The sequence below is a fragment of the Lycorma delicatula genome, chromosome 9, assembly GCF_047948215.1.
Source record: "Lycorma delicatula isolate Av1 chromosome 9, ASM4794821v1, whole genome shotgun sequence".
Lineage (NCBI taxonomy): Eukaryota > Metazoa > Arthropoda > Insecta > Hemiptera > Fulgoridae > Lycorma > Lycorma delicatula.
In genome coordinates, this window is record NC_134463.1 from 26,555,687 (window position 1) to 26,573,748 (window position 18,062).

The 18,062-nt window shown below is 32.3% G+C and overlaps 1 protein-coding gene across 3 annotated transcripts in view; it reads left to right on the forward strand.

The window, feature by feature from the left end:
• The window catches only part of LOC142330117 (protein HIRA-like), a 46,424-nt gene that overhangs the window by 22,033 nt on the left and 6,329 nt on the right, over window positions 1-18,062 (forward strand). The gene's annotated exons all lie outside the window — the stretch shown is intronic.

The window sequence follows — 18,062 nt, forward strand, 5'->3', positions numbered from 1 at the left end:
ATTAGTGTCTTATTATAATATTACTACTTCTCATTTCATATATAAAGTGAATAGTTTTTAAATGTTACTTTTATTAATTACATTAATTTTTTTATTGTAATATGGTTATTCCTGCTGAACTTATAGTTAAGTAAAAAATAGCGAGTTGGAAAACTTTTTCAAATGTTATCTGATCAAGTTGCTTCACTTTCAGCCACTATTTCAAAGGTAACTAGGATGAACAAGAAGTCAGTAGTTGCAGCTATTGAAACCACAGTTAGTGGGGCCTCTCACAAAGTTCCTCTCCCCAAGGTTTTGCCTTTACAGACAGATGTGATGCAGCTGGTGGTAAGCCATTTAATAAGTTCCCTGTTAATGGAGCCCATACAAATACCTCTTTCGGGTTGTCATCTGCGACTTCCCATTTTTCAAAATCTCCTCCTTCAACACCTCATATACTGGGGGAAATGGTTGTAGAACCCCCTTACCTCAGGGCTTCTGATTTTATTAAAATGAAAATTTTTAAGAAGACCTGGATTACCTACAACTAATTTTATTTTCATAGTTATAATGCTTGACAGCTTTCATACAAGATGTATTATGGAAAATATATCTGTAGTCCCTTTATTTATGAACATTGTCCAGTGGAATATTTGAGATATTTGACCCTTCAAATTAGATATTTGCAATTTATATCGCTCACCAAACTCTGAGTTTGGTGCTCTAGATGTATCAAATCTCACACAAATTCCATCTCTGTCTTAATAGTAGGAGACTTTAAGCCCCATCTTATTGCATGGAGCCCATCAGTCTGTTTCTTTTGAGGAAATACGATAAAAACAAAGTGAGACAAGACTTGGACCTCTCTGCTAAATAATGGATCTTGCACGTTTATGTCATCATTGTCTGGTGCATTGTCTAACATTGATCTTTACTTATTCTCTTCGGGTTTACTCCCTTGTTTTAAATAGTCTTGTAACAACTTTTATTGCAGTGACCGTAGGCAAAATATTATTGCTTTTGGTATCGACGGTGTGGAAAAAAGGCCAAAGAGATGGATTTTTGAAAGATCAAATTGGAATGGATACCATAAAGTCTTCCCATCACGATACGATAATAGTGCTTATGTTCTGAATCAGCTTACCTCTTTTACCTCTATGGTACTTGATAATGCTAGTAGATAAATCTCACAAACATCTGGAAACCCTAGGTGTCGCTCTGTTCCTTGGTGGGAATGATATTGCCAAAACGTGATTAGGAAACAACAGCAGGCAGTGTAAATTTAACCGCAGACCTGAATTTGTACCCTAAAGTCAGAGCAGTATATCACTGGGTATTCTTAAACCCTAGGAGAAATTCATGAACGAATTATGTAGACACCATCTCACACACTGCTTTCATGTCTACTATGTGGAAGAAGCTTCACGTATTTTACAAATCACAGAAACAATCTTTTCTTGGACTTTATCATGATGGAAAACTTCTTATGTAATCTTCTGCAGTTGCAGCTAACTTCGTAAATTGTTTTCATTTGGTGTCCCTCACTACATCATATACTAACAAATTTCAGAGATGTAAGATGCAGACAGAATGTAGGTGATTTGGTCAGTTAGTTAAATGCTCTCTGTATATACAATGAGTTGTTGCATGCACTAAAAAACTCACATGACACCTCTCCTGGATTTGACAATATTCATTTCAGTTTGCTCTTACTCTTACACCTTCCAAATTTGGCACTACAACATCGATTGTGTATTTATAATGCTTTGTTCTCTGCACAAGTCTTCACACATCTGATCAGAAGTCATTGTCATATCAATACTTAAACCTGGCAAAGACAAAGTATGCCCCTCAGGCTTGTGTTTTGGCAACTGTTTTTGTACAACTGATGGAGAGATTAGTGAACCACAGGCAGTTACATGCCCGTACATATCAAGAACAATGTTCTTTCCACCAAGGACAATCTTCCATACACCATCTAGTGTCACTGGAAGTAGCTGTCCAAAACATTTTTCTGCTCTACCAGTGCCTCATTGCTATCTTTTTTGACATCGGAAAGGTGTATGACTTGACCTGGCTATGGTATTATAAACACCCTCAAAAGAGTGAAGCATCATGGGCAGTATGCTTACCTTTATTAGGAGGGGGGTTTCTTAAGTGACCGATCTTTATGTGTTCATGTTGAAGATTCTGTATTGAGTAGTGTCACTTTGAAGAAAGGAGTTTATTCCACAAGTCTTTCTCAACAGAGAGCAGTTGCTCTCACTTCTGACATTAAATTCTTAGGTTTGCTTATTGATAATCATATTGGATGGATCAAACACATAAAACAGTTAAAAGTGAGATGTTTAAAGATTCTAGATATGCTATTAATCCTTAGCAACATCGATCATGTATGTTACTTAACATATTTATTGTTCTATAGTTTGGTCCTGTTTAGATTATGGTTGCGTTGTATACTACTCAGCACATCATACCATGCTTAAAATGCTAGATGCTGTAGATCACGCTTTCCTTCGTCTTGCTACAGATGCCTTTAGATCAAGTCCTGTCCACAAATATACTCGTTGACTTTGGTGAGCCATCACTTTAGGGTAGATGGAACCAGCTGCTAGCATCTTACTCTTCCCATTTTAAAGGATAACTGAATCACCTGGTTATAAAGCAGTCCTTGCAGACCCTTGTTTACAGCAGTATGAAGATCATCCACATTGTACGGCACCAATGGGTGTTTATACTGGTATTTATTCTACCTTTTAAATTTTGACACCTGTTTTCCCATCCTAATTCTGTTGATATCTTTCATTGAGACTTGAATGCCGTAAATTTTAATTTTTACCTTACCATATACAATAAAAAATCATCTTTCAGTAAATTTTTTATTAATTTCTTTCTAAGACAAACCCAGACACACTAGTATACAAAGATGGTTCAAAACAGAATAATACTGTTGGATGTGCATTTCCCAATAACAGAATTTATATGTTCAGTTTTCCTAGTATCACAAGTGTCTTCACAGCTGAACTGTTTGCCTTCAATAAGGATTTGAATATCATTAACCCAAAATACCATCATATCCTTATATGTAGTGTACTCCAATTTAGAAGTGTATTTACCAAAATACCTATCCTGTTGTCACCAAAATCTATAATGCAGTTGCCGAGTTGAATTATCACTACACAACTGAGTTTCTGCTGGATCCCTAGCCACGTGGGAATTCGGGGTAATGAACATGTGGATTCCGCTGTTAAAGACGTTTTTAGTTAACAATCAACTGTTTTTTGCTAGTCGTGTTGCTACTACCGATTTTATTAATTCCATAAAACACATCCTTCGAGCAAAGCGGCAAGGTGACTGGACTGCTACAGTGGATAATAAACTCCGACATATCAAGAATATTGTGTTGTCATCGGACTCTTCAAGTAGAAAAATTCATCGAGAGGTGGTCCTCTGCCGATTGCGGTTAGGACATACCAGAGCTACTCAACGGATATCTGATGTCATCAAAAAATACACCACTATGTATATGATGTGACTGCTGCTTGACTGTGCACCATATCCTCGTGGATTACATATTTTGTGCAGCCTTGTGTCATAAATTTAAATTGCAGAGAAATATTTTCTGTATTCTAGGCAATAATAAAAAGGTTTCAGACCGGGTAGTGTTATTCATATGAAGTATCAATATGCTTTTCATAAGATTTAATATTATTTGGTGTACGACACAAACTATCAATTTTTAATTCAATTCTTATGTTTATGTTCTATATTTTATTGTAGTGCTACCCATTCTTTTATGTTAGTTTTAATCTTAGTCCTTTATCCTTTTTGTTTTCTGAGAGGGGGCCCTTTATATTTCTCTCAGACTTCATTAAATTTTATTTATGTTTATTTATTTTTTTTGTTATAAAAAATAAAAAAATATTATGTAATAATAAATTAATAATAATATATAATAATTAATTATCTTTAATATTTATTAATACGAGGCTTGGTTGATAAATTTTACACACACATATATATATATATATATATATATATATATATATATATAGCATGGGAATGGAAAGAGGTATTGGAATAAAGTAAAAAATTAATGATTGTGTAATGATAACCTTTGAAATCCCTCTTGGAATGAGGGAAGAAGTGAAAGTCGTATGGAGCCAAATCTGGTGAACAGGCTCAAACTTCAGATTGCAGAGAGCCATCAGAGAGTTTGCATGGTACCCATCGTGCACAGATTTTACGGTAACCCAATTACTTGATAATGTGGCCTATTCTTTCTTTATATATGCCTAATTGAATAGCGATGGGATGCTGGGTGATTTACCAGTCACTTTGAAGGAAATCATTCACCTCCTTTTGATGTTTCTCATCAGTCACAGAAATTGGTCGTCTGCTTTGAGTTGCGTCCTCAATTGTCACGTTACCTGCTTCACATTTATGAAATTTCAATGCCCACCTATTCACAGTACTCCTGTCAACAATTTCACTACCATAAAAATATTCATACGATTCACATTTTCCGCTGTTGAAGATCTGATCACTGTGTGCTGTTTTAACCGTGTTGACATATTGGCCGTACTTGACTCCAGTTTAACTGCTACTGAAAGCAGGTTTTAGAGAGAGATTTTAGCTATCATGTGCTGCCATCCCCAACTCGATAGTACCTTTTGTCTCCATGTAGCATGCTAGTGTGCAAAATTTATCAGTCAAGCCTTGTAATTTGTAATATTATGTTGTAATAATTTTTATATCTGATTTTTAAAATTCCAACTGTGATATTAGTTTTAAGTAAGTTTTTGGTATGTTAGCTGTGATACTAATTGCAAGTTTTTTTTTTTGTTTTAATGTCATTTATTATGATAATGAATACGAAAGCATTTTGATAGGCCTGGAGGGTGATGTTCGGTTCATAACGAAAAATTCATGGTCAAAGTAAGAAAATAGATGCAACAAAATATGCGATTTGATTTTGGTATTAACTGAGAAACATTTTACCAAATCTCAGTAAATGTTTGGACAAGGAGGAGAAGATCACTTCACAATTTCTGCCACATTTCATGACAGATTATTAAAGACGTGATGTGTGCAGAATAAAGAGATGTGCTTTAAATTGCTGGTAGAGATAAAAAATTATTAAAGTTGAGGATTATTCATTATAGTGGAGGATGAAACTATATTCTTGATACGATCCTACAACTAAAAATCAAGTTGCATAAAAGTCAACATAATTACCAAATTGAAGAAAATTTGTCTTCATAACTCAAAGATATGCTTATAAGTTGCTGCGACAGCAAAGAAATTGTAAATTTGTCCATGAGTGTAAACTGTTGCTGGAAATCTTTATTTACATGTTTTTGGAGTTCATGTAGTGGAGGGTTCATTGTGTCTGGCCTAAATACTCAGCACAAGTCTGATGATTTTTTCTTCACAACAATGCACCAGCTCAATTTAGGCAGTAAATGTCCAGGAATTTTTGGTCTGGAAATAAGTGATGCTAAATTATCCATCCTATTTTTCAGTTTCATCCTTCTGGAGTTTTTCCTGTTTATAAAATTTAAGTTTGCTTGAAAGAGAGCCATCCTAAATTATGTGATCCTCTGACTGGGAAGAATTAAGATTTACTCATTAGATGTAAGGAATCTGGATTTCTATCAAATGATTAGAAAAATTCTTAAGAATATATTTTGAATATTTACATATATTGTATTTATTCATTTAACCATTAAAACCTTCATTATTATCACCACCAACACAAACACCAAACCACCACCACATGACACCAAAGCATTTGTAGTGGATTTGTGGTATCCATAATAAGTATATAAACTTCTATCCAAATATCGTGATTTGAACAGACATACCAGGAATTGATTCTGGAACTATACAAAAATTGTGTGTGTGTGAACACACACAGTGTTCAAAATGTAATGTTAATAGGTATGTAAAGGGGATTCTCAGTTGTATTGAGTTATAAGATTGAATTATTAAATAAAATAATATATTTATAAATTATGTGACAATTATTTTGTTCACATCTTATATCCAATTTGTTATTATTAATTATATCTAACAAAATGATCTTACTTTTATATTTAATACTTTTTGAAAACTAAGATAATATTTTTCTGCTATACATGGGAGGAGTGGTTAAATTTGTTACAGTATTATTAGAAATGTCATGATCTGTCACGGTGGTGGGAGAGAGTAAAAATGAAAAAAAAAAAAAAACAGCATCGTATTATTAATGGATGACCCAAAAAAGATTTTTTTTTATAATGTTAAAGACATCAGAAGAATATTTCATTACGTCTTAAAGCCACATCAAAAGGAGACTTGCAGAGTTGTTCTGACATTTTTGTAATTTGCATTAATGCAGGATGTGCATGGAATGAAATACAAAAAATATTCATGTTTTATTTCTCTTAGATTTTATGATTTTCCTCGTTATTTAATTGTTAGATGTCTTAAATAAAACAATATGTTGCTTTAATGACTATTTAAGATCCAAGAAAACATCATAATCTATAATCTTAATATTTAAAAAGTTAACTTTTTTTTTTAATATTAGTTTACTGCTGTGAAATTCTTTTACTATTAAAACTGCAACTGATTTTTGCAATATACTGCATTTGTTTTTTTTTAGATTATTTGTTTGTTCATTAATATAAATATTTATTGAGCAGGTGGAAATGCAGTATTTGGCAGCAAAGGCAAAGTTAATGTTGAAACTTGGTGTTGTGTATGTACTTTGCGAGGCCATCAAGGTGATGTTCTTGATATGGCTTGGTCACCACATGATGATATTTTAGATAGTAATGTTCAGTTTCACGCCCTCCTTATTAACGATAAATTAACTAATTCTTTTCTTCTTATGTAAATCATATAAATTTGTTCTTCTAGTCGAGTTCAACAGCTGTTTTATGTTATATATTTTGTCTTTGGAATAGTATCGCTAGTGTAAACGAAACGGTAAAAGATTTAACTTAAAATGTAAATACCCTAATTATAATACTCTTAAGCATTAATAATTTACACGTACACCGGTAAACCTAGATTAATTAAATTTGGAAAATTTCATTTTTTATTCTTCCATATCTTTATAATGGTTTGATATAATTTTTACTTATTAAAAAATTTATTAAAGCGTATTATTTTGAATAAAATGACACATCGCTTTTAAAACTCCGTTGACAAACAATCGAGTTGAAGCCGTACAAAATCGGTATGTTTCATACGGATTTTTACCTAAAAATTGAATAGAACAGGTAGGAATATTTTTAGTGATTTTTAAGAAAATTATTGTAAAAACCTTTTGTGTGAAAATAAAGAGTACAATAGTTCCATCGTTAAAACCGGCACAGTTACCTTACAACTGTTGTTCGATTCCCGGCAAGTTCTGACATTTATTTCATATATCCTTTTATGTATTTCTTCTTCATCTTTAAATATGTAGTTTCTGAGAAGGTTTTAATACTGCAATAAAAGTAATATAAACATATTTTTCACTTGTATTCTAGTTCATGCGGCCAAAAGTACCTTTTGTGTTTTTAGTACGTAAACCCAAGAAACCTTTCAATTTTGCGCTATCTCTCTCTGTCAGTGGGTGTGTGTGAAAATGTGTTTAAAGGAATTTAAAAAAAAGAAGGAAAAATAGTTTTTTTTCAAGGTCGCTTAATATTTTAACGGGTTTAATTCCACGGTCATTTCTAAATAAGTAACAAAGAAAACGGTTTGTCAAGAGGGATAGAGATGCAAATAATGTTTGATGTTACAATCGTGACAACGTCGGTATATAGGATTATTTATCTATTAATAAAATTTGTCAAAATTCAACCTTACCGACAATTCGTCTGTGCTTTTTCATGTACTTTCTGTCGTTCGACCATCATCAGGAAAAATTCTGCTTCAATTTAAAAGTATTAAAATCAAAATTATCAATATATAAAATAATTTTCCTCGAGACATTTTTACGCGTAGATTAAATTGTTATACGTAGTCGTGTCGATTTAACCGTTTGATTTATTTCAGTAGTCGACACTTTATTTGAATCGCGATAATTTTTAATTATTGTAATATTTATAATAAATCTTGAACGAAAAATAATTTGTTTGATATATTTTATTATCGTATAGACTTGTTGATGGTGTCGTCTTGTCAAGCGCAGAGTACATAAACAAATAACGACTGTCAGTAGTTTGTACGCGACACAATACCGAATTTATTATTTTGTTATGATTATGAAATAATTACTGAAGTTAGCGATAATATTTTATTTCCGTTATCGGTTCATTATTAAAACAGGGTTTTAACATTCCAACGAAAATCACTTCTCTATGGACGTTATCGCAAGATCTGACTGAGGAACACCTTAAAAAAAAAAACTAAGGACGTGTAATCGATTTTTTATTCTGATCAATTTATTAAATTGAAAATGCAGATTTACTACTCTACATAAAAAAAAAACTGTCTAGCATTCCAACATATTTACAATAAATATGAATTTTTTTTAGGTAGATTTCAGTTAAATTCTCTATCCCTGGCGATAAAGAAATTACTTTTTAAATTACGAATAATGTTATAGGTTTCATTAGTATAGTCGGTTCGATAGCGAAGCTACCTGCAGGACATGATGTAGTTGATATTGGAATTTTAATATTATATTTATATTATCGTTCAATAATTTGTTGCCTCACAAAGTGATTATTTAAGATTCCGAGTCGATTTTCGGTTGACGTTCATGTTTTATTGAGTTTATCATTGGGGTACTATATTTCCAAGGTTTCTTTGCGATACCTATATGTTCGGATTTATTATTATATTATTTATTATACAGCCAATTTTTGATTTTTTAAAAATATATTCGAAATATTTGTATTTTTTGTAGTTCTTTTTCATTTTGATATTAAATAGTTGTTTAGTTTGGTAAACCTTATGTCTTTCTTCCTAATGAAATTGACTATGCCTGGGGTTGTCATTTTTAACCGGTTTTTTTATTTATTGGATATCTTAAATGTATAAGTGTATTCTCTTATGTATTGCGTCAGTGCGGTAGTGAAATTTTTCACCGAGTCTGCTATATTATTAGATTTGTTAGAGTAAATGTTGTTCGATCCGTTTTGTTCTGAATTAGATTGTTGTAAATTTTCATAATTAAGTTTGGTTACGTTATCGATTGAATTACTTTTAAGCTTGTTTAGTTCTTCGACATCAATATGTACGTATTGAAGTGGAAAAGCGATCTGTTATTCCCATTTTCAGAATAGTATTTATGTTCTTACTTTTAAGGAAAATACGATCGATACGTGAAATACTTTCAATTTGAACCGTAGTGTGTTTATTTATATAGACTGTTGATTCCCAAAGTGGTCCAGGTGGACCCCCAGGGGTCCACGGGAGACTCTACGGGGTCTACGTTGGCGTGACAAAAAAATGGGGGTTCGCAATTCGTAAGCGGGGGTCCACGAAAATTCATCTGGTTTCGATAGTGAAGAACTAAAATGTCGGCTTGACTTTGCTTATCGATCTAGGCAGATAATGTTTTGAGAAGCTCAGCGACTGTTACTTGTAAAAACTGGCATATTCCATATCGAGTACAACGAACGTGTCGAGACTTGCAAAGCGCCGCCGCCGTCCGCATCGCTTGTTCAGACGCGCAAAAGGACGAAATACGACTTGTGGTGTGTGTGTGTTAGCAATCTTGCATGAACTTGTTTGATTCTTCACTAATATAAATATTTTTTTGTCATCGGCCAACTTTACTTTTTTGACATCCACTGGCAGCACAGTCGATCAAGAATTAACCGATCGATTCTCACTTTTTTTTCGGAAGCTGTTTCGTGGAACTCAGCCGTAACGCAAATTTTTATAGTTAAATCTAATCTTCACATTTTTCGTCGACCGGAAATACGGTAGAAATGTAGCTGCAGGGGGTCCACCGGAACCAGCAAAATCTTGAAAATGGTCTATGAGAAAAATAAGTTTGGGAACCTCTGGTTTAATCGTACGTAATGTTCAGTTAGGTTTTAAAGTACGTACGGTTCGTTAGTACACCGGATCAACATAATCTATCCGTACATTACCTACGCTGGCTTCGCTCCCTAACCTCATCTAATTAACATTATCCTACATTTTTGTTAATTCACTAATTACTGCTAACAGCCGAGTTATTTTAACGGGTCAAATGTAAAGAAAAACGTTTAAACCGTGCGCGTATAGGCACTGGAACTGCAGCACGCCACATTTCCCCCTGATATTTTCGATAACAATTAATATAATTAATCTTTTTTGATTAATTCTTTCATTATACTTAATCAAACGGCTAATGTCAGTAGCCATCGCCGGTTTATGAAAAAGATACAAAATTCTTTGTACGGAATCGTGCGCTTCACAGTTCCAGCGGCGTTCGAGACGTTAAAACGGGCGGATGATAACGTTTTCTATGTAACTGTGCGGTCTCCTGTCGTGGCTATTTAATCCTGTTTAGAATTTCAGCGCATATTACGAGAAAAGTTTACTAATTATATTAGATTATACCGTCTTACTTTAATCGCTATGGAAAACTCGTGTAATGTGTGTAATAAAATATTTAACATTAAAGAAATCATAAAACGCTGCGTTTGCCGATCGTACTTCCATCCTACGCACACAAAACTCGGATCTCTTGAAAACTTTCGTAAGCCGAGATCGCGTAAGACCTCGAAATGTAATACATGAGCGAAAGGTTCCGAGTCGAAAGTTTGAGACGAAGAAAAAATCTAGAATATATTGTATACTCGGTAAAAGAAACTATAATGAAACTTATTAACAGCAGATTTAATGAAATTAATGTAAAAATAACTCGGGTTATTAGAACAGTTGAGAATTTGAAAAGTCTTGATATTCTCAACTGTTCTACTCGGACGAGGTATTTTTTCATTAGTTGATCCAGGGGGCTTACCTGGATCAACTTAAAAACTGACAATGAAACATTTATAAAGGAATACTCTTCTCTAAGAATTGAAAACATGAAATATCACCCTTATTTAAGTGATATACAACATTACTCACGAATCGACAACCTAGAAACGAATGGGGTTCCGGAAACACAAAACTAAGAGGTCTATAGAGTTTTAGAGAACGTGGCCAAGGCGATAAAGATACTGTTCAGCAACGATGAAGTATCGATAGCCCATAGAATACCGACATGAAAAGGTAAAATTAAGCGTGTTATATATATATGCAGGAATATTCACGTATCATGCAGGAATATGTGGAATATTCACGTACAGTATAGATCTAACATCGAGAATAAAATATCTTATTCGTATTTTTTAAAAATAAACAAAATTAAAGATCTGGAAATAATAAGAATTATATATTTCGCATATGCTCATTCGCTTTTTCAATGCGGAATCGAGATACGGAGAGGAACACACGATACCAATCTTTATAAAATATTTATACTCCAGAAATATTTAATTAGAGCAGCTATTGGTAGACCGATGTTATATCCCGGTACACGCTTATTTTAAGAATTTAATGTACCTACTTTGAGACAAATATATGTCAAGAAAGTAATACTACACTTAACAAATATAAAAATTAATTTGAATTTAAAAATACACCGTACAATACTAGTTCGGCAGGGAAAAATACTTATACCGCATTCTTTTCAAAATTAACCGTTTCAAACGTCAATTTTTGTATTACGCCAGTGTATTTTCTAACAAAGTCCCCGACCGTTTTAACGTCCTAATAATAAATAGTAATATAATCAAACAAATAGACGAACGGGTGAAACACAATATAAATTTTAAAATACAAAACCGAAACGCAAAAATAACCCACACTAATAACAATTAATTTAACATATTATTATAACGAATAATATACAACAAAATACATTTAAAAAACCTACATATATAAAACTGAATATCTAGTGAATTCAGTTGTCTTATCGTACGTTATCTTACAATGTATTTCTTTTAATTTCTGCAAAATGTATTTTATTTTATACGATTTCAATGTAAACTTAAGTAATTTTACATTTTAGTTTAATGTATATTTCTCAACTTAATTTCCGAATTTTAATTTTTATGTTTTTTAGATTATATATCATGATACAAAAATCTTGTATTTTTATTTAGTTAATTATTGTTTTTAACCTTTTCTGATCATGTAGCCATTAAACTGGATATGTACGGTGTCAGTTTTAAAACGCTGTTACAAAATCATTTTATATATCTTTGTCGGTTATTCTGTTTTATATTCACAAAGGAATCAGTTTTATTACACACAATGTGAACGATGTAAAATGTTTTATTTAGACTAGAAAGAATATTACCATTTTTCTCTCAGAAATTGCTTGTGTGTGTGTGTGTGTGACTTGTGCATTATAATTACTATGAGGGTTAGGGATTTATTAAATAGCTCTTACTAGCAACATACCGAAAAACATATCCTGCACACACAAAAAAAAGGAATTTGTGATCATAAATACGTCACTTTTACTTGATGTCTATAAATATATTTTCCGACAAACGATATCGGTAAACATGTAACGCATGTTTTTTTTGTCAATATGAATAGCCTTTTGAGTGGCGGGAATATTTATAAAACGTAGTTTTCTGAATCTTCTTTCATTTATACTTAGATATATTACTAATCTATGATTTATGACACGAGTTTTTCATCATATTTTTCCCAATTTCCAACGGATTTGCTTGAAGTATTATTTTTAAAATCGGCAAACTATGTTTCAGAAACAAGAAGCAAAAAAAAATTTCGCTAATAAAAAACGCGGTAGAAATGCGGAAAAAAATCTGCAATTAAATTATCGTAATTTTTGTACCGTTTCAATTTTTTGTTGTTACAGGCATAAAAAATATACTGTAATTTTTTGAAATTTTTTCACAAGAGGGTAGCATAAGACTATGAAGGGAGGCAATCGGATACCAACATATTTTCGCGGAGCGCTAATCAACCGCGGATCGTTTTGGTGGGAAAAGGTTAATGAATTCTTTTATTCATCATCCTATTATAATGATATGAACTCGCGGATAGCGCTCAAGGTTTCTTTCGCTACCTGCGTCAAGGATAAATATGTTGAATAAAATTGTTTATGTAATTTTCAATCGATAATAGATAAATATGAACGCGAATAATGTAAAAATTCTTAGCGATTTGCAGTTGTGAGGAGTAATTTAAAATGACAGCGTAATAAAATTTAAACTAGTTTAATAAACAGTATTGATATTTTTCCAAATTTTTTTGTGGCTTTCAAAGTTAAGATGCGATTACTTTACTTCCAAACGGATTTAATTCACAATGAACAAGCAGACGTTTAAATGCAGAGGTTGTAATCGTGATAAAGTTTGAAGTTGCATAGTCGACATATTATATGGACATCATACATCATGTAAATTATTAGCGGCTTGAATGTCGATTTGAAAATTGAAAGTACTAACAGAGAGGAGACAACGTTTCAATCGGTATCGGTTTGTAATTGTGATAACTGTAAAATATTAGTGCGGTGTTATCAGCAGTCACGTGAAGACCTTGTGTAACATTATTTACGAGTTTACAAACAAATAATTGAAAAATGTTCTATCTTAAATGAATTTACCTTTTGCTTCTTTTTGTGTCGATAAATGCAATTATTAACCGTTTTATTTATTGAAGTTATTTATTTTTGCATTAATTTTTATTTACTTTAAAGATGTTTATGCGTTTTTAGTTTATTTCGCTCGTAGTAAAACCCTTAAATATTACATCGTATTGTCATACAAACCTTCTAAATTCTCGTCTTCCAAGTAAAAGTTTACCTTCTGTGTACTTTTACAAAACAGTTTGGCGAAATAAGTACATTTTCTGTAAACATCTACTATCCCAGAAACAATTCGTGGATTTCGTTAGTTCAACTACATTATTGCTGATTATTATCGGAAAGATACAATTCTCATTTCTTTATCCCCTTCCCCTTCTAAATTTAACGCATCAAGATTTTGTTATATTTAACAAACTGCATTATACGCTTTTTAAATTTCAGGTTTATCTCGTTCTCGATTATTATAATACACAAGAAAGAGTGTAATGTATTTAGGGTGTATGTTTGTATGAATGTATGTTCCACTGTTGCGGCTCAACGACCGAACCGATTTAGATGTATGACCCCGCGTTGGAATCCTTTCGTTACCGGGAGTTTCATAAGCCGATGATATGCGCCGCAGCGCCACGGGGAGTCGCGAAATATTTTAAAACCTTCACAGTTAATTGAACCAAGACATTTATAATTATTATTTTAATGTTAGTAAAGTAAAATAAAAAAAAAGTTAAATAATGAAGGTACAAGAGTTTTTTTCTTCTCTTGCATACGAGTAACCGTACTTGGTAGGGCGCCTTGAAAAATTTTAATCGATAAATGACGCCGCGACTCGAAAAAGTTTGAGAACCACTGTCGTAGGCTATTATTTTATAAACTGCGAATTGTATACCTCTACCGCTGTGTGAGCTGGGTTTGAACCGAATGAACTAAATTACATTTACGTTAAATAAAATAGACTAATATTAAATAGATTAATAATTCTTATTTAATAATAATGGGCTTCCCACGGGGGACTCGGTGTAAGGCTAGTGCAACCGAAATTCCGATTTTCAAAATTCAAACGAGGGGTTTACTAGTAAAGAGAACCACGATGGAACCGGAGCAGAATAAACAGAACAATATTTATCAGCAGTTTATTTTTCGCAGTCGTGTTTTTTAATTTTTAATATTTATCTTGTAATTTGTTTTTGTAATTTACATTTTTTAGACGATATATATAATGAATTATTGTGCCCCGATCGGAATGAAGGTTTATTTATAATTAGTTTTGTAATATGAGAGTTGCCAGTTCAAATTCTACCTGCTGCGAGAGGTTAACATTTGTAAATCAATCGATACCTATCCGACCGACTCATAACGGGGGTACATGGATGGTAATAGTTTAAGGAAATCGGGCATGTTGCTAATGAAAATAGTTCCTTGTGTACCGTCGATTATCAAATTAGGCTAATTTTACCGTGATCGCTTTCTGGTTTTTATTTTTTCTCGAGAACAACCGTTCAGTGTTTTTGTGCCGTCAAATCTTTATTTATTAATAAAATGTTACTTTTTAAAAGACTCGCTTGAAAAGTTTCAATAATATTTTGGGCATTTTTGCCAGGGTATCTTAAAATCCAAGAAAGTTTAGTCTGTTATGTTTTATAATCAAACGGTAGAAGGTGACACGATTTAAAAAATTTTACTTGAAAAAAACTAAAGTATTCTCTAAAATAATATTTAATACCGCGGTTTCCAGAAGAGTAACACGTGTTTTCTAGTTCCCTACTCGTTTGCCGAATACAGAATCAAACCCCAATACACCGAGAGTTACGATACGTAATTGGCCGCAAGTAATCTTGTATAATGCACATCGTTACCGTTTAAGAAAGTCGCTGTCATTTTTTTATTTAGATCAAATGATTTACACGCGTTATAGTTATAAAAAAAAATAGAAGACCGAACAGTATAAAGCTTTCTTTTAGGGTTAAATCAAAATTCCATCGATCGGTGGTGCAGAAATATGATAACGCTAAAAGCTTTAGTAAAACTCGGATACAAAATTAACCTTTCAAAATAGAATTTTTGTCATTCGATCAACTTTTCTAATATTTTCAGCAAATGTTAAAGTTTAAATCGGTTATAGTAAGACCGAATGATTTTTTAAATGTAACTTTTATTACGACAGCACAAAAAATTATAAGATTTGTAAAATAAACAAAAAAGTCATTCGCGAACCGGGTAGTATTTTATGGAGTTTAAATACCCACATGAAAACGCTTTCCTACTTTTAACCCGCAATTGTTCAGTTGTTATTTATTTATTGTTGCATAATTTAAAAAAACAACAACGAGTTAATTGCTAAACCAATATTTTGTTTAAATTGGAGAACACCGTTCGAAGTGTAAGATCCTTTTTTTCTTCAGATAAGACTTTTTTTTTTTATTTATCTGAAAAGATGAAATAAGGTAAACCGTTATTTTAAGTTAAACAACTATTTGTAACAAATTAATTTTCTAAATTTATCTTGTTTGAAATCTTTTTTACATTTATTTTCAAAGTAGTATATGAAAGAAGTTTCGGTATCGGTTTAAAATTCCCAGAAAAATATTTGCAATTCCATTTTTTGAAATTATATCCGTACAGATAAAGAAAATCAATTCAAAATATTAATAGAAAAGAATTTATTCCAAACGATATACTCTTTTTGTTTAAAGAAACAAAAATGCGCTTGTTGCACACAACGAGGCGGGTGTATTATTATTCGTTTCTTATTTTTTTAAAGTTAAAGTCACGTTTAGGTTTACTAATGTTGTAGAAGTAAATATTGTATATACTCTACAAAACTGCCATTTCATCTTGCCTTCTGAAACTATCTAATGTTGGTTCCAGAGGCTAAAAAAAAACCTTCCTCTTGTCGACAATGGTGGCCACTGGTAATTCATTGTGGCAAGCAGAGATCAAAAACCACTTCAAAGGCTTCTTTACATTTAGAATTAGTTTTGGATTTAACTCTGTAGACTTTCTTAGGCGCATAGAAGATGATTTCAGTCTAAAAAATGACTATTTCATCTCATCTTCTAAAACATGTAATGGTGTCAAGCTGTCAGCAATGATGGCCCTTTGGTAATTTGTCATAGCGGGCAGAAATCAAAAACCATTACAAAGGCTTCTACACATTAGAATTAGTTTCAGACGTAACTGGAGGGTTTCATCTGCACACTGAAGACAACTTCATGTAGGACATTCCAAACTGTTTTCTGTTAACGAAACAAACTTTAAGACGGAAAATATTTTACAAGAATTATTTTCAAAATTTAATTCAAAAGAACTCTAACAATATTCAGACCTTCGCTATTTCACAGGGAATAAATTTGGCATTTATCCTTCTTTCAGCGGATTATGGGAAAGCAGGATAGTGTTAAATATCATCATCATCATTTCAAACTCTTCTTAATTTTGAGAAACTATTTACCATACTCGGAGAAATTGTAGGTAAACTCAATGCTCATTATATACTGTATTTTTGATTCGAGGGATCCACAGCCACTGGCTGCTGGATACCTACTTATAGGATCTTCTCTGACAATCCCTAAACCTGATATTAAAAGTTACAATGTAACAAATGGCAAACTATTAAGAAACTTATGTGATGGTTTAGTCTTAATATTATTTAACTACTTCCTTACAATGGAAATACGGCTTGATAACAAACATTTATGGGATCAGACAACCTAGTTCATATAGTAGATGTAAAAGCCACAAATGGAGTAATTCATAGGCCAATAAAGAAATTGAAACCGTATTGATTTTGAAGAATTGAATAAATATTTTGTTGTTCTTCTGCGGTAACAAGAACAGTTTTTGTTCTTCTATTTAACATGCAATTCTTATCAGAGTTCACTTATCCATTGTAGATACTCAAATCTACAAGATAAGCGTGACATAATTGTGTTCATTATGCATTATATGTTTTGGTTTCTCATCGATTTGCTTATTTCTTAATAAGCAAGTTTTGCCAGATTTACAGTGACTTGCTTATATAAGAAATTCATCCAATATATTTGTGGTTTATTACTCTTAATAGCGACTTAAATAAGAACTCGTCTAGGCGTGAATAAAGTGTTTTGACATCTTTATGAGTTCTACTCTGCAAGAAGTCAATCTTCTAAAGCGATGACTTTAATTACCACCCCTATCAAGCAATTTACTTAAGGAATCTAATTTTTCAAGCGATGACTTTAGTAGCCAACCCACCATTAAGAAATTTACTTATGGAATCACTTCGTACAAGCAATTTACTTCTTAAGAAGTTGGCCAGGTTTACCACAATTTGCCTAAATAAGAAATCTGTCCAGTATATTTGCAGTTTATTACCCCTATTAGCCACCTGCTTATATAGTAAATCCTGTTATACATGTTCTTGTGCAAGAATTATTTGTTGAACCTTTAACAAATAAAATAAAAGAATATAACAGGGTTGAAAGTAACTGGGGGGTTTTTTTTAGGCACACTTGAA